Below are 19,293 nucleotides of genomic sequence, written 5' to 3'. Positions count from 1 at the left end.
TTTAAATCAACATGTATTAACTGCAAAGAACAATAAACTTGTTTATCAAACAACTTGTAACAGCATATTTGATGCACAATAGAAATTCATCTGCACAATTTGCAGGAAACAACTCTAACTGCACAAGTTGCAGTTATAAACAGCATATTTAAATGCTCGAAAGAACTTCATCTGCACAATTTGCAGGTAACAACTGTAACTGCACAAGTTGCAGCTAAAAAAGTAAAATCAAAATAAACAGTTTATAAAACATCTCCCTGTAAATCTGAATGTCCATGTCAAACATGTGCACCAGTGCCAGACAAAATCGCATCTGCAAACTGGCCCTGTTGAGTTATTTCTTTATCGTAATATTTAGCAAATGTGCAATCTTTAGACCAGCCTGCCGTCTTCAAAATAGTGTCTAATGGCACTTTAGCAAGTTTTGATTGTGAAGATGCTGCACTACGTGTGCTGTGTGGAGTAAATTTCTCCATGTCTATACCAGCCATATTCATAGTTTGCTTAATCCATCTAGATATGGTAGATTTGGCTGCTGCCTTAAATGGCTTTACAGATGTTAAAAACAATCTTGTGATATTTCCTCTTAAATGTTTGACACGGTCCATGTATTCCATTAAGACAGTACATAAACATAATCGTCTATCTGGTGCATATGCTGTCACTGTTATTTCACCAATGTGGTGACCTGGTCTTGACTGCTTCAGTAAATCACCAAATCTAAATGTGACTTTAGACTTATTAATTGTGATGTTACGAATGTCAATAAGATGCAAGGATTGCGTTCTTTGACCTGTCAATAAAATGGTCAATGTCACTGCTTTCTTGCTCAGTTGTAAAAGATTAAGTTTTTTCACAGGTGAAAGTTTTTTGAGGTAATTCAAAAGCAAACTTGTGTCCCATATCACATTGTTCCTTGGTAATGCAGGTCTAGAAGTAAAAACTCCTCTCATCAGTCTAACCACATGAGGATGAGCACCTGCTGGACACTTATCCACCATAATAAAAGTTGAAAGTGCTGATCTTGCTGTATTAAGAGCAGAATATCCAAGTCCCATATCAAAGCAATGGGCTAGAAAATTTACAACATCAGTTACATTTGGTGACAGGGTATTAATGTTCCTCTCACTACAATATTGAATCCATCTGGAAATGTAAGATTCGTATTGCTTGACAGTTGTATCTCTCCATGAGGACATGACCAATTTGACAGCTGTTGGCGAAAATGCCATGTCTTCGAAACTTTCCCTGACAATACACAAGCCATTAGCTGTAACTTTGGAAGATGATTGTCCATGTTTTTGTGTGGGTGCCACAGCAATTCTTGCTTCCTGGGAAGTAAAAAAGGACAAGATATTAACATATGGCTCAATTTTGAAAACCATACTTGAGTTGTCCAATAAGGCACTACCACTATGATACTATCCACTTGATCAAACTCTATCTTGCTTAACATCTTTCCTATTAAAGAAAAAGGTGGAAATGCATAAGCATTTATCTGTGACCAGTCAATAGACAAGGCATCTGTTGTCATAGCAAATGGATCAGGTTTCCATGATACATATTTAGGTAGTTGATTATTCAGCCTTGAAGCAAACAGATCTGTTTCTGGTAGATAAAACTGCTTAGTTATATCTTTAAATACTGTTTGGTGCAACTTCCATTCAAGATTATCATGATCAAGTCTGCTTTCTTTATCAGCTTCTACATTATTTTCTGATTCAATATATGCAACTGATAACCATATATTTTTTCCCTTGCACCATAACCAAATTTTTCTGGCCAAATTATTTAGTGAGGGTATTTTCCCTCCCATTCGAGCAATATATGACAAAGCAGTTGTATTATCTATACACATTTTAATGTGAATATTTGTTTCATCTCGTGCAAAGCATTTTAGAGCAAACCATGCAGCTAATAATTCAAGATGATTAATGTGAAAAGTACTTTCAACTGCTGACCAGTTTCCTCCTGATGTGATGCCCCTGCATGCTCCCCCCCATCCTTTTTCTGATGCATCAGAATAAATAACTAATGAAGGGTTCCCATGTGAAATCAACTTAAAACTTGAATGAATATTTTGTATCCACCAAGTCAAGTCTAGTTTCAAGGCATCATCATTGGCAATCTGCAATTTTGCTTGAAAGTCTCCTTTACTAGCTTTCAAAGCTTGATTTTTTCTCATATCCAGTGACCTATAAAAAAGAGGCCCATATTCTACACCAGGAAAAGATGCTACCAATAATCCTACTACTTTTGCCAATTGTAGTATAGTTATACAGTCCTGCTGTAAGAGATCGGTACATGCCGAAAATATTTTATCTGCTTGTCTCTTGTTTAAGGACACTCGCATTTTTACAGAATCCAATGTAAAGCCTAAAAAATCCAACTTTTGTGTTGGTTCTAAAACAGACTTAGTTGGATGCACAGTAAACCCTGCTTGAGTAGAAACTTTAACTGTTTGCATCACATTCTCTCTGCAATCTTGCAAAGATTCTCCAACTAAGAGACTGTCATCAATGTATGGACAATTCATGTGACCTAATTTCCTCAAATAGGAAAAAATTGGTTTGGTAACTTTAGTAAAAACACGTGGTCCACTCGCCAAGCCATTTGGTAAAACCTGATATTCATACAAGTTCCCATCAAATTCAAATCTTAACAGTTTCTTTTGTTCATCACAAACTGCCAGACAATAATAAGCATCTTTCCAATCTATGGTTGACATAAAACACTGAGGTTTCATAAGATTAATGGCTGACTGCAAACTGGTCATCTTAAAATGATGATATACAACAGAAGCATTAAGTTTCCTCAGATTTAAAATCAATCTGTACTTTCCATCTTTTTTCTCTCTTAAGAAAATATTGGAAATAAATTCACCTGCACAATGTTTGACCTTTCGTATCACTTTCTTCTCTAAAAGTTGATGGATTTCAGTACAAATTATATCAGATTCTACTTTATTGAAAGCATAAGTCTGAGGAATTCTTGACTGTTGTGTTGATTGGTCTATTTCAATATTGATACCATATGAAACAGTATTCAGTATATACTTATCTGATGTAAGATTTGGCCAAAACTTTTTGCACTTTTGTAAATTACCTGCAGTAAAATTTGCTATCTCAGTGGCCAATTTATCTTTTAAAGCATCAATATATGATGACCAATTGATACTGACCTCTTTAGGTGCTTCATTTTTTCTCTCTAATCCCGCTTGGGCTTGCCTGCGTGATTTGGCCTTGATTTCTTGAAATTTCTGTAGCCGTTTTTTGAAGGCGTGTACTTTTGAAAACCTCTTGGCCTATATGCTGGGCGATTACGCCCATAGTAATCTTTACGGCTTCCGACTTTTGTTGCTACCTTGTTGGTTTCATTGATACCTTTCACAACCCCGGCAAAATCATCGCCAAATAACCATTCGGTAATGGGGGTGTCCGGTGAACAAACGTCTCTGTACTCCCTGTGCAAGTCTGGTTTTATCAGTTCTCTCCTTCTAAGGGATATCTCAATGCTGCCATTGGCAACAAACGAAAACGCATTTAATACAAGAGACAAACCAGCTGGAATATCAAATGACTCCTTTTTTTTTTTTAGCCTCCAGAAACATATTCGCAAGTTGGGCCAGAGGTGTGAGCGCTCTGACCACCCTGGTCTGCGCTTTCTGTAATCTAATATCTTTACCTCTGGTAGCAGGTAGAATTTTATTCCACACCTCTGTATTAACTTTGGGCACTTTCAGCCCACTCAAGTTCGCTGGAGGTGGAAACTTCTCCAACTTTTCCTTAATTTTCTCATCCGAAATTCTTTTTGACGTTATTCTGTTGAGAATCTCCGCCAATTCTGGCATCATACTAGGAGATGTTGCTTCTTCGTCAATTAATTCTTGGGAAATCTTCTCAAGAATTATATTCCCTTCCGTTTCACTGTGGATTTCAGTATTAGTCAGTAGGTTGTCAACTTCTAAATCCATATCAAGCGACTCCTCATCGCTAAGAGCCAACAAATCGTCTTCGTCGACTTCTAAAGGACGTTTACTGTTTTCATTGATTTGTTTTTGCATTTGCTCCATTTTTTGGAGATTTGACCCAAAAGATCGACATTCCCCCCATTGGAGGTGTCATTCGATGTGCTAGCCGAAGCACGTGGTGTCGGCACTTTCACCTCCTCATTAGAAATCTCCTTAGACGCACTGACAACCCGTTTCGCATGTGTTTTTATCTCCTTGTCAGTCTTTTGTTTTGGTCTACTCTCTTTGACGATAACTTTACTGGTTTTTGAACCCGAATTTTCGGGCTGCTTGTTACCTTCAGAATTTTTATCCGCCATTTTTATCGGTGTCACTGTATAAAACTTTTACCACGCTTAATATACTTTTATTGCGCAGTACACTTGTGCGCATATAAATTGAAGCGCAGTAGCAATGTGCGCAGATGTAGCCACAGAACAGTGCTTGTAACAGTCTGAAACGCTAATCCCAACACATGAAAACAGTAGTTAGCACGATTTCGTGCATTTATTGCGATAAATATGTATCAGTGTGTATTAAAACACACATCACTGTATTAACAGTATGTCAGCAAAAAACTCAAAACACTGCAGAAATATTAATTTCATGCAGCTTGTAAATCCGCGTACGCTTCGCTGAGAAACGGCGCAATGAATGACGCTGAGCTGCGCGCGCATCTCTCATGTGGAGCCTATTACGTCACTAGACGGTGATGTGGAATTGTTAATCTGTGGCAGAATGCAGCGAAAAAGACAGACATTGCCAGACAGATTATTGCGCCAAACGGAACGGTCCGCACAGTTTTATAGAGGAATATTGCCCAGACTGATGTACCTAGACTGAGGTCTCGCCCAGTGTATCGAAATCTTACCACCAGGGTACAGGACTCGCTGTCTTTCGGGATATGCTGCTGCAACTAAACAAAAACCACCCAGTCCGTTCAGAATGAGGGGTAAAATGCCACCAAAACACGTTTTTAAGGGCCTTTAGCGAACACCAAACTGGTCTTAGCAGGTTAGAATACAAGACGACCTCCGAGGAATCAACAGTAAACAGCAAAACATCGTCGACTGTTACTCTAATGAATTGGGACCATTACCGTTTCTGGGTAGAACACTGAAACCGCGTGGCTTTCTTTAATGAGGTCAGATTTCACCTGTACCGCTCAGTCAAAACAGAGTTTACGACATCCAGAAAAGTTCTACGGCGAAGCGTCTGTCGCGTCTAAAGTGACTAGGGTCATTGACAGCGTCGGTATTTGGAGTGGATACCACATTGGTGCCAAAACACCAATGGTAGTCATCGATAAAAAACCAGATCAAATGAAGGAATAATATGGGAACCATTTGACTATCATTTGACAGGGGGCACCTTAGGAACAATTTTAGGTTCCATGGTGAGATCGCCGGTTCACACAGAGCACTTGTAATATCAGATAATTTACAGAACCAAGGGAATGAGCAGCTACCTTGGTCATCACAAATCGCCATATTTGAACCACATAGACAACATGTGGGTAGGCCATTACTCGCTAAAACAACGGCCTACATGTCCTACAACAAAACTGGACCAAATTGGACAAGTTTTGACCGATGCCTGGTATGTTATTCCATATTGAATGCTAAAAAACCTATCCCAAGAATTGTCTTGCCGCTTGAGAGCCCTGGCAGCAGCCAGGAGAGGTCGGGCATAACAGTGACCGTTACTGTGACTAAACACTGACGTGAGGCTCCTTTGTGAGGCGTCTAACTCTTTTACAGACGATAATAAGGAAAATATGGAGATCCAAAATATCGTTTTTAATGGTTGTCGCATGACAAAGAATAGTTGATGTATTTTTGTTTGCTTCACTGGCGAATTCAGTTAATGAAATTATGTCACAGTGACAGAGATATAATTAAAATTTATTAAAACACTATTTTAATCCTTATTTTCATTTATCAGTGAGCAAAATAGGAAAAAACTAATGAAAAATGATTTGGAAAAAACAATTCATATTAAATTTCAAGTCTGTAGTTTTAGGGTCTCTAGATGATGCCATCCATGAAATTAAATCAGTGTGGCCTACTGTTAAAATACATATTATACTCCAATGGTTAAAGAGAGTCATTCTTGAACTGCAGGCTGTAGACGAACCATTCTGTCACGCACACGAATAAACCTTTGAATGGTAAGTTTTGTCAAATCCAAAAACATATAGCAGAACAGGGTAAAAAAGCATTATTTGCTATTAGCAGCATGTTAAAAAACCATCACTTTAATGTGCCCACCAGGTGTGCAGTATTTGATACGTACGTTGGTAGTATTTTAAATTATGCATCAGAAATATGGGGATTCAATAAGGCGAAGGATATAAGAAAGGTGCATACCGATTTTTTAAAAGAATGCTGGGTGTTAAAAGAAGCACTAGTAATAACTTAGTATATTATGAAACCGGGCGATATCCACTTATTTTAGGTAGAAAACTAAGAATTTTTCTATATTGGCTGAAAATCCGCTCTTCAAAAAACTGTATTATACAAACATGCTATAAAGATATCCTTAACAATAATTTTGAGTGGATAAATTGTATACGGAATGACCTTGAATTAATGGGTCTGTCATTTACTTTTTATGAAAACATGGATGTTTGTATACTGTCCTTGATAGGACAAAGATTGAAGGATCAATTTAGACAAGTACTGACAGGAGAAATATTCACAGCGAGTAAAGGGCTTCTGTATCAACACCTTGTTGATAATTTCACAGTGCAATTTTACTTGCATAAGCCAATTTCACAGAAAAATAAGGAATTTATCGCAAAATTTAGGCTTTCATCACATAATCTAGCTGTAGAGACTGGCCGATACACAGACACAAATAAGAAATTAAGAATCTGTTATGCAATTTAAACGATGTAGAGGATGAATTTCATTTTATCCTTAAAATGCCCTCACTACAACACGATTAGGCAGAAATATATTAAGAAATTTTATTATACAAAGCCATGTGTCTTTAAATTATTGCGGAGACAGCAATAAACTATATAGGAGATTGCTGGGAACAAAGGATACTCGTACAACTCCTTGAAAATGGATTGGAACATGCGTGTTCTTAATCTTTGATGTCTAAGTGTTTTATTTCTAGGGGATCTCAGAACGGAAAACTGTGCCATTAAGGATTTAATTAAGTATCATGTAATGAACTGTGACTTGAATGGGTGCATTTAAAAACATGGTAGTAGGGGAATTACTGGTATATCATTTAAAATTTAGAATTTAAATAAAACCAAGCAATGATTTATAGAGAGTTGTGTTGCTGTAAGTAATGCACTTAACATATAACGGCTGTTTCACAATCAGGGTGAACGATTAAATGTGGTTAAAGTGTCTGATAAATTAACAATTTCTGATTGGAGATTGCTGATAGACTAATATCAAAGACACTGTTCATAGGAGCAAAATAAAAAAAGAATTATAATAACCGGATTACAATTTACAAAAATATAGCCAATCATGTGTTCAAAAAGTACCTATTTTTAGCTGTTACGGTGGGTCATTTGCAATTAAGGTCATAAAGATGATGCACTAGCTCTTTATGTCATGATTTATGGTGAATATGATATTGGTATATAATTCCCACAACATCTGTCTTCTCTTCTAGCAGGTTCTTCCAAAGATATGTTCTGAGAAAAAAATTTTTTACCATTTTGCAGAAACGGGCTTTGATACACATTTTACTTATTTTTGTTAATGCAATGAAAATCATATTTGATAAGGCCAAATATTACTTTGAAATCACCTACATGATAATAAGATGAATTTACCATGTTATGACTTAAACATAATAAAGGAGCTGTGCATATATAACCATTATTATTAATGATATGGTGTTTATAATCATGAGCCCCTTGGTGTCTCCTACTTTTTGTAGTGTCCGTACCCCCTATCTGTTTTATTTAGGAATCACAGCATATTCTGTCTGATTTTATTATTCTATAATGTCTACACTGACATTTATTTTGCAGGAAGAAAATAGCACATAACCCCTTTTTATGAAAAGATATGCAAGAATTTGGTGCCAAATGTAGTGTCCGTACCCCTACTGTAGTGTTCGTACCCCCAAGTTATACATTAACCAATGGATAACTGGCTACTTAACAATGATGATAAAACTTCAAAATATGGTACAAAATATTGTTTTAGACTATATAAAATGCATTCATGTCTTATGATGTTTAGAAAAAACATTGTATATAAATAAATATTCGATAAAGTGATACTGATTAATTAGAGTCAGGCAAGAGATTTTGCAAAGAAATAATATTAGTAAAGATGCTACACTTTGCATTCAAAATGAACAATATTGGTTTGAATATATTGCAAAATATAGCTAATTGCAAAAAATAAACTGTATATGGATTAATATTCTATGGATTAATGTATATGATGTATTTTGAGGCGGTACGAACACTTCAATACATGCATAATTAACAGTACATTTATTACTCTCTCAGTGAATGAAGTATCAAATATGGATGACAATAAACAAAAAGCCAAATAGGAAAAGAAAAAGGGATCCTGCAAATTTTACTGTCAGCAAAAAATAATTTGAAAGAAAGACGTCAAAGAACTAATATCCGTAGAGATAATATTGCTGAAGCACGTAAGGAAGACGTTGAATGCACGTAACATAGCAGAGAAGCAAAAAAATGAAGAATCATCCTAGGCTGGCCCAGCAAGAAAGTCTAAAGTAAAGAGAATAAATTAGGGCATACTGACAGAGAGTCAAAGAGAAGCAGAAAACCAACAATCCTGAAAACAGTAGAACAAGAGGTGCAAATTAACGAGAGATGAAAAAGAATAAAAGACTCCAAAAACAGAAATCAAGACTGAAAAAAAAAATAATAATAAATAAAAAAGGTCAAGCAACAGAAAGTAAAGTTTAAATTAAAGTCTGGTGAATGAAAGTCAAACTGAATGACACACAACCAAGCTCCAGCATCCACTGAAAAACGTGCTGTGGTGTTTCTCTAAAAAACAGTACTTGTATCCTTTTGGTTAAAGTACTGCTGTTATATCTTTAGTTTGATTTTTTTTAGAATTCTGGCAAAAATAACTGGTAAACAATAAAATATTTCAGTCAAAAGCATCAGTTACTTGAATGTGTAGTGTCCGTACCCCCAGATCATTGTCTAAGGGGCGTTCTGTTAATTTGAGCGTAGCACAAAAAGTAATTAATATTGTGTTCTAAAATTGTGGATATCATAGTTATAAGATGTTATTCTTTTTATCTGTTACAAAATTAAACAAATGCATCAGAGTTCATTTTTCTCTCAATGTGACCCCTATTATGTACCCCTGATTGTGAAACAGCCGATAAGCATTGGTACACTGTGACACGGATTATGTCTTTGTTCAGCTTTATATGTCCATTAATCATAAGTTTTAATGTTAAAAAGTAGATCATTATTGTGAATAAAAACGTTTCATTGTGTTTTTGTGGTTCCAATTGATGTTGATGACATTGTGGGATTAATGTGCCTCTGCTTTTTGTAATTTAACACTGCGTGCACCCCATATCTATGGATGATTTTAGTGTCAATAAGTACTGATGGAAAATCCAACATATATCAAAGCGTTCATACCCTTCCTGGGTAAGAACGGCATCATTCTCCCTGCGTCTTACTTGTCTCAGCTGACAAGTGGCAGGAGACGCCATGGGAGATGATTGGAATAGAAAGAATTAAACAATGTCGGAAGTATGACGAAGAGCAATGTAGATTGGTTGGGCACATGGCAGTGAACCAACCTTGGCTGTCAAAATATGAGAAATTGAACATTGGCATGACGATGGGCCAAAGGCTATGGTTGAGCAAATGCCATTTGGCCAATGTTGGCTGGTTGGCTAGCTGATGTTTGGCCAACGTCTGTATACAACTTACTGCTGAAGAGCAGCCATACGTTGTGCCAACCTTGGTGCCATGCTAATGGTTGGCTTTCCAACATTGGGCAAGTACTGGTTTTACAACCAACCATGTGCTTGGCCAAAGTTGGGCCAAAAAATTTTGATGCATTACTAAAATTAACCTATAAAGTATATCCTTAACAGAGGACATGAGACTTAATATGTTGTGAAGATGTATCACTGGTAAATTTCAAATGCATTACCAGGATTAAATTGGGTTTTGGGCGCGTTTTGTACAGACTTGACATTTAATATGGAATATTTCAGTTTCGAAGGTGAAAATGCGTTCTTTTTTCACAAACTCCGATCTCATATAAGATATGTGAATGGAGAAGTGTGTAGTCAGGTGTGTCGCTACTAATTAACTGAACACCAGGTTTGTTGCGCTGCTGCATTATGTAATATGCAGTGACTTAATTTGGTAGTGCTCCTTTGGGCAGGTCAAGGCTTGGTTTTGGCAAAGCATGGTTCTGTCAAAAAACTCTCCATATGTCGGCAACTACTGCATAGAAGAATTATAAATTTTGCATGCAAGTGGTCGTGTTTGCAGTGTGTAAAATGAGCTATGCAGTGCTTTACAAATTTGATAATCTGTGGCAGAATGGCACGAAAAAGACAGGCATTGCCAGACAGATAATTGTGCCAAACGAAACGGTCTGCACAGTTTTATAGAGTAATGCCCAGACTGATGTACCTACACAGAGGCCACACCCTATGTATTGAAATCTTACCACCATGGTACAGGACCCACTGTCTTTCGGGATATGCTGTTGCAACTAAACAAAAACCAGCCAGTCTGTTCAGAATGAGGAGTAAATTGCCACCAAAACGCATTTTTCAAGGCCCTTAGCGAACACCAAACTGGTTTTAGCAGGTTAGAATACCAGACGACCTCCGAGGAACCCACTATAAACAGCAAAACATCGTTGTATGTTTCTCTATTGAATTGGAGACCTTGACTGTTTCTGGGCTGAACACTGAAATCTCGTGGCTTTCTTTATTGAGGTCAGATTTCACCTGTACCACTCAACAGTCAAAACAGAGTTTACAGACATCCAGAAGAGGCCAACGACGAAGCGTGTGCCGCGTCTTAAGTGACTAAGGTCATTAACAGCGTCAGTATATGGAGTGGATACCACATTGGTGCCAAAACACCAATGGTAGTTATCGACGAAAACCTGAACCAGATCAAATAAAGAAATAATCTGGGAACCACTTGGCTAACATTTGATAGGGGACAACTAAAGAACAATTTTATGTTGCACGGTAAGATTGCCGGTTCACACAGAGCACTTTTAATAGCAGTTTACTTACAGAACCAAGGGAATGAGCAGCTACCTTGGTCATAAAAATCGCCATATTTGAACCACATAGACAATATGTGGGTAGGCCATTTCTCTCTGAATCAATGGACTACACGTCCTACAACAAAACTGGACCAAATTGGACAGATTTTGACCGATGTCTGGAAAGTTATTCCAGATTAAACTTGAAAAACCTATCCCAAGGAATGCCTTGCCACTTGACAGCGCTGGTAGCAGCCGGAAGAAGTCAGGCGTAACAGCGACCGTTACTGTGACTAGACACTGACATGAGGGTCCTTTGTGGAGCGTTTAACTCTTTTACAGACAATAATTTGGAAAATCTGGAGGTCCAAAATATCCCTTTTAATGGTTGTCGTATGACATAGAATAGGCAATGTGTTTTTGTTTGCTCCTCTGGCGAATTCCATTAATGAAATGATGCCACAGTGACATCAAAGAGATAATTAAAAGTTATAAAAACACGAATTTAATCCTTATTTTAATTTATCAGTCAGCTAAACAGGAAAAAAATGATGAAAAATGATTTGGAAAAAAATATTCCATATTAAATGTCAAGTGTGTACTTTCACTGAGACGGCTCCAAAGACGTCCTGTCCAGGGCACCATGCACATTTTTTATTCATAAATGACGGGAATGAGAGGGATTGGGTTGCTTTGTTCGGATTTAGTGGACAGAAGATGGGCAAATTCAGTTTGATACACTGAGGTAAAGCAGATGACTACTGACTCTTTAGTGTCCTAAGCGCCAATTACGATATCTTGTTTGTTAAATACTGTGCGTTCTGTTACTTTATTTGCGTAATCTCCAGCAGCTTGTGCATTCTTTCACTTGAGCAACATTTTTTTGCCCACTGGTATTAGTTTTAGGGTCTCTAGATGATGTCATCCATGAATTTTAATCAGAGTGGCCTACTGGTAAAATACATATGATATTCCAATGGTTATAGAGAGTCATTCTTGAGCTGCTGGCTGCAGACGAACCATTCTGTGACGCACACGAATAAACCTTTGAGTGACTGGTAGCTGTGCGTTGCTACCAGCAATTGTGCTAGAAATGACACGATAACTTACCCCTGTGCCAACTGAACTCAAGGACGAGTTGCTAAGAATGTTTTAAATTATAAAAGTGAATGCAAAATAATTCACCCTTACATCAAAAACATTGTAAAACAAGAATTACTACTGGAAAATATTGTATTCTAAATTTGATATATATATCTTGAAGATTTTAAGTTACAAAAGTGGCAAGGGTGCAGAATTTGGTCTTAGAGTTTGTCTAGGCATGATTGCGACGTTGTCCTCGTATTTAGTTACACTGTAATTGCGGAGACAGCAATAAACTATATAGGAGATTGCTGGGAACAAAGGATACTCGTACAACTCCTTGAAAATGGATTGGAACATGCGTGTTCTTAATCTTTGATGTCTAAGTGTTTTATTTCTAGGGGTTCTCAGAACGGAAAACTGTGCCATTAAGGATTTAATTTAGTATCATGTAATGAACTGTGACTTGAATGGGCGCATTTAAAAACATGGGAGTAGGGGAAATACTGGTATATCATTTAAAATTTAGAATTTAAATAAAACCAAGCAATGATTTATAGAGAGTTGTGTTGCTGTAAGTAATGCATTTAACATATAAGCATTGGTAGAATGTGACATGGAATGTGTCTTTGTTCAGCTTTATATGTCCATTAATCATAAGTTTTAATGTTAAAAGGTAGATCATTATTGTAAGTAAAAACGTTTCATTGTGTATTTGTGGTCCCAATTGCTGTTGATGACATTGTGGGATTAATGTGCCTCTGCTTTTTGTAATTTAACACTGCGTGCACCCCATATCTATGGATGATTTTAGTGTCAATAAGTACTGATGGAAAATCCAACATATTTCAAGGCGTTCATACCCTTCCTGGGTAAGAACGGCATCATTCTCCCTGCGTCTTACCTGGCTCAGCTGACAAGTGGCAGGAGACGCCATGGGGGAGGCTTGGAATAGAGAGAATTAAACAATGTCGGAAGTATGACGAAGAGCAATGAAGATTGGTTGGGCACATGGCAGTGAGCCAACCTTGGCTGTCAAAATATTAGAAATTGAACATTGGCATGACGTTGGGCCAAAGGCTATGGTTGAGCAAATGCCATTTGGCCAATGTTGGCTAGCTGATGTTTGGCCAACGTCTGTATGCAACTTACTGCTGAAGAGCAACCATACGTTGTGTCAACCTTGGTGCCATGCTAATGGTTGGCTTTCCAGCATTGGGCAAGTACTGATTTTACAACCAACCATGTGCTTGGCCAAAGTTGGGCTAGAAAATTTTGATGCATTACTAAAATTAACCTATAAAGTATATCCTTAACAGAGGACATGAGACTTAAATATGTTGTGAAGATGTATCACTGGTAAATTCCATATGCATAAACCAGGATTAAATTGGGTGTTGGACTTGACATTTAATATGGAATATTTCAGTTTCGAAGGTATGCCTAGGTGAAAATGCGTTCTTTTTTCACAAACTCCGATCTCATATAAGATATGTGAATGGAGAAGTGTGTAGTCAGGTGTGTCGCTACTAATTAACTGAACACCAGGTTTGTTGCGCTGCTGCATTATGTAATATGCAGTGATTTAATTTGGTAGTGCTCCTTTGGGCAGGTCAAGGCTCGGTTTTGGCAAAGCATGGTTCTGTCAAAAAACTCTCCATATGTCGGCAACTACTGCATAGAAGAATTATAAATTTTGCATGCAAGTGGTCGGGTTTGCAGTGTGTAAAATGAGCTATGCAGTGCTTTACAAATTTGTTAATCTGTGGCAGAATGGCACGAAAAAGACAGGCATTGCCAGACAGATAATTGTGCCAAACGAAACGGTCCGCACAGTTTTATAGAGTAATGCCCAGACTGATGTACCTACACAGAGGCCACACCCTATGTATTGAAATCTTACCACCAGGGTACAGGACCCATTGTCTTTCGGGATATGCTGTTGCAACTAAACAAAAGCCACCCAGTCTGTTCAGAATGAGGGGTAAATTGCCACCAAAACGCATTTTTCAATGCCCTTAGCGAACACCAAACTGGTTTTAGCAGGTTAGAATACCAGACGACCTCCGAGGAACCCACTATAAACAGCAAAACATCGTTGTATGTTTCTCTATTGAATTGGAGACCTTGACTGTTTCTAGGCTGAACACTGAAATCTCGTGGCTTTCTTTATTGAGGTCAGATTTCACCTGTACCACTCAACAGTCAAAACAGAGTGTACAGACATCCAGAAGAGGCCAACGACGAAGCGTGTGCCGCGTCTTAAGTGACTAAGGTCATTAACAGCATCAGTATATGGAGTGGATACCACATTGGTGCCAAAACACCAATGATAGTCATCGACAAAAACCTGAACCAGATCAAATAAAGAAATAATCTGGGAACCACTTGGCTATCATTTGATAGGGGACAACTTAAGAACAATTTTATGTTGCACGGTGAGATTGCCGGTTCACACAGAGCACTTTTAATAGCAGTTTACTTACAGAACCAAGGGAATGAGCAGCAACCTTGGTCATAGAAATCGCCATATTTGAACCACATAGACAATATGTGGGTAGGCCATTTCTCTCCGAATCAATGGCCTACATGTCCTACAACAAAACTGGACCAAATTGGGCAGATTTTGACCGATGCCTGGAAAGTTATTCCAGATTGAACTTGAAAAACCTATCCCAAGGAATGCCTTGCCACTTGACAGCGCTGGTAGCAGCCGGAAGAAGTCAGGCGTAACAGCGACCGTTACTGTGACTAGACACTGACATGAGGGTCTTTTGTGGAGCGTTTAACTCTTTTACAGACAATAATTTGGAAAATATGGAGGTCCAAAATATCCCTTTTAATGGTTGTCGTATGACATAGAATAGGCAATGTGTTTTTGTTTGCTCCTCTGGCGAATTCCATTAATGAACGGATGCCACAATGACATCAAAGAGATAATTAAAAGTTATAAAAACACGATTTTAACCCTTATTTTCATATATCAGTCTGCAAAATAGGAAAAAAACTAATGAAAAATGATTTGGAAAAAAATATTCCATAATAAATGTCAAGTCTGTACTTTCACAAAGACGGCTCCAAAGACGTCCTGTCCAGGGCACCATGCACATTTTTTATACATAAATGAATGAGAGGGATTGGGTTGCTTTGTTCGGATTAAGTGGACAGAAGATGGGCAAATTCAGTTTGATACACTGAGGTAAAGCAGATGACTACTGACTCTTTAGTGTCCTAAGCGCCAATTACGATATCTTGTTTGTTAAATACTGTGCGTTCTGTTACTTTATTTGCGTAATCTCCAGCAGCTTGTGCATTCTTTCACTTGAGCAACATTTTTTGCCCACTGGTATTAGTTTTAGGGTCTCTAGATGATGTCATCCATGAATTTTAATCAGAGTGGCCTACTGGTAAAATACATATGATATTCCAATGGTTATAGAGAGTCATTCTTGAGCTGCTGGCTGCAGACGAACCATTCTGTCACGCACACGAATAAACCTTTGAGTGACTGGTAGCTGTGCGTTGCTACCAGCAATTGTGCTAGAAATGACACGATAACTTACCCCTGTGCCAACTGAACTCAAGGACGAGTTGCTAAGAATGTTTTAAATTATAAAAGTGAATGCAAAATAATTCACCCTTACATCAAAAACATTGTAAAACAAGAATTACTACTGGAAAATATTGTATTCTAAATTTGATATATATATCTTGAAGATTTTAAGTTACAAAAGTGGCAAGGGTGCAGAATTTGGTCTTAGAGTTTGTCTAGGCATGATTGCGACGTTGTCCTCGTATTTAGTTACACTGTAATTGCGGAGACAGCAATAAACTATATAGGAGATTGCTGGGAACAAAGGATACTCGTACAACTCCTTGAAAATGGATTGGAACATGCGTGTTCTTAATCTTTGATGTCTAAGTGTTTTATTTCTAGGGGTTCTCAGAACGGAAAACTGTGCCATTAAGGATTTAATTTAGTATCATGTAATGAACTGTGACTTGAATGGGCGCATTTAAAAACATGGGAGTAGGGGAAATACTGGTATATCATTTAAAATTTAGAATTTAAATAAAACCAAGCAATGATTTATAGAGAGTTGTGTTGCTGTAAGTAATGCATTTAACATATAAGCATTGGTAGACTGTGACATGGAATGTGTCTTTGTTCAGCTTTATATGTCCATTAATCATAAGTTTTAATGTTAAAAGGTAGATCATTATTGTTAGTAAAAACGTTTCATTGTGTATTTGTGGTCCCAATTGCTGTTGATGACATTGTGGGATTAATGTGCCTCTGCTTTTTGTAATTTAACACTGCGTGCACCCCATATCTATGGATGATTTTAGTGTCAATAAGTACTGATGGAAAATCCAACATATTTCAAGGCGTTCATATCCTTCCTGGGTAAGAACGGCATCATTCTCCCTGCGTCTTACTTGTCTCAGCTGACAAGTGGCAGGAGACGCCGTTGGAGATGCTTGGAATAGAAAGAATTAAACAATGTCGGAAGTATGACGAAGAGCAATGTAGATTGGTTAGGCACATGGCAGTGAACCAACCTTGGCTGTCAAAATATGAGAAATTGAACATTGGCATGACGATGGGCCAAAGGCTATGGTTGAGCAAATGCCATTTGGCCAATGTTGGTTGGTTGGCTAGCTGATGTTTGGCCAACGTCTGTATACAACTTACTGCTGAAGAGCAACCATACGTTGTGCCAACCTTGGTGCCATGCTAATGGTTGGCTTTCCAACATTGGGCAAGTACTGGTTTTACAACCAACCATGTGCTTGGCCAAATTGGGCCAAAAAATTTTGATGCATTACTAAAATTAACCTATAAAGTATATCCTTAACAGAGGACATGAGACTTAATATGTTGTGAAGATGTATCACTGGTAAATTTCAAATGCATTACCAGGATTAAATTGGGTTTTGGGCGCGTTTTGTACAGACTTGACATTCAATATGGAATATTTCAGTTTCAAAGGTGAAAATGCGTTCTTTTGTCACAAACTCCGATCTCATATAAGATATGTGAATGGAGAAGTGTGTAGTCAGGTGTGTCGCTACCAATTAACTGAACACCAGGTTTGTTGCGCTGCTGCATTATGTAATATGCAGTGACTTAATTTGGTAGTGCTCCTTTGGGCAGGTCAAGGCTTGGTTTTGGCAAAGCATGGTTCTGTCAAAAAACTCTCCATATGTCGGCAACTACTGCATAGAAGAATTATAAATTTTGCATGCAAGTGGTCGTGTTTGCAGTGTGTAAAATGAGCTATGCAGTGCTTTACAAATTTGATAATCTGTGGCAGAATGGCACGAAAAAGACAGGCATTGCCAGACAGATAATTGTGCCAAACGAAACGGTCTGCACAGTTTTATAGAGTAATGCCCAGACTGATGTACCTACACAGAGGCCACACCCTATGTATTGAAATCTTACCACCATGGTACAGGACCCACTGTCTTTCGGGATATGCTGTTGCAACTAAACAAAAACCAGCCAGTCTGTTCAGAATGAGGGGTAAATTGCCACCAAAACGCATTTTTCAAGGCCCTTAGCGAACACCAAACTGGTTTTAGCAGGTTAGAATACCAGACGACCTCCGAGGAACCCACTATAAACAGCAAAACATCGTTGTATGTTTCTCTATTGAATTGGAGACCTTGACTGTTTCTGGGCTGAACACTGAAATCTCGTGGCTTTCTTTATTGAGGTCAGATTTCACCTGTACCACTCAACAGTCAAAACAGAGTTTACAGACATCCAGAAGAGGCCAACGACAAAGCGTGTGCCGCGTCTTAAGTGACTAAGGTCATTAACAGCGTCAGTATATGGAGTGGATACCACATTGGTGCCAAAACACCAATGGTAGTCATCGACGAAAACCTGAACCAGATCAAATAAAGAAATAATCTGGGAACCACTTGGCTATCATTTGATAGGGGACAACAAAAGAACAATTTTATGTTGCACGGTAAGATTGCCGGTTCACACAGAGCACTTTTAATAGCAGTTTACTTACAGAACCAAGGGAATGAGCAGCTACCTTGGTCATAAAAATCGCCATATTTGAACCACATAGACAATATGTGGGTAGGCCATTTCTCTCTGAATCAATGGACTACACGTCCTACAACAAAACTGGACCAAATTGGGCAGATTTTGACCGATGCCTGGAAAGTTATTCCAGATTGAACTTGAAAAACCTATCCCAAGGAATGCCTTGCCACTTGACAGCGCTGGTAGCAGCCGGAAGAAGTCAGGCGTAACAGCGACCGTTACTGTGACTAGACACTGACATGAGGGTCCTTTGTGGAGCGTTTAACTCTTTTACAGACAATAATTTGGAAAATATGGAGGTCCAAAATATCCCTTTTAATGGTTGTCGTATGACATAGAATAGGCAATGTGTTTTTGTTTGCTCCTCTGGCGAATTCCATTAATGAAGGGATGCCACAATGACATCAAAGAGATAATTAAAAGTTATAAAAACACGATTTTAATCCTTATTTTAATTTATCAGTCAGCTAAACAGGAAAAAAATGATGAAAAATGATTTGGAAAAAAATATTCCATATTAAATGTCAAGTGTGTACTTTCACTGAGACGGCTCCAAAGACGTCCTGTCCAGGGCACCATGCACATTTTTTATACATAAATGACGGGAATGAGAGGGATTGGGTTGCTTTGTTCGGATTTAGTGGACAGAAGATGGGCAAATTCAGTTTGATACACTGAGGTAAAGCAGATGACTACTGACTCTTTAGTGTACTAAGCGCCAATTACGATATCTTGTTTGTTAAATACTGTGCGTTCTGTTACTTTATTTGCGTAATCTCCAGCAGCTTGTGCATTCTTTCACTTGAGCAACATTTTTTTGCCCACTGGTATTAGTTTTAGGGTCTCTAGATGATGTCATCCATGAATTTTAATCAGAGTGGCCTACTGGTAAAATACAT

At 37.9% G+C, this 19,293-nt stretch overlaps 1 long non-coding RNA gene across 1 annotated transcript; it reads right to left on the bottom strand.

Annotated features, from left to right (window-relative positions):
* Positions 1-4,736, bottom strand: LOC147762129 (uncharacterized). The gene is made up of 2 exons (XR_015334000.1): positions 3,182-4,736; positions 1-1,331 (listed from the first exon to the last, which is right to left on the bottom strand). It is a non-coding gene; the product is annotated as an uncharacterized LOC147762129 (long non-coding RNA).
* Between the last annotated feature and the right edge of the window lie 14,557 nt (positions 4,737-19,293).

This window comes from Lingula anatina, chromosome 4 (assembly GCF_051362555.1).
Source record: "Lingula anatina isolate TDL-2025a chromosome 4, LinAna3.0, whole genome shotgun sequence".
Taxonomy (NCBI): domain Eukaryota; kingdom Metazoa; phylum Brachiopoda; class Lingulata; order Lingulida; family Lingulidae; genus Lingula; species Lingula anatina.
The sequence above is the reverse complement of the archived record's forward strand: the minus strand, read 5'-3'. Positions and strand labels throughout refer to the sequence as shown.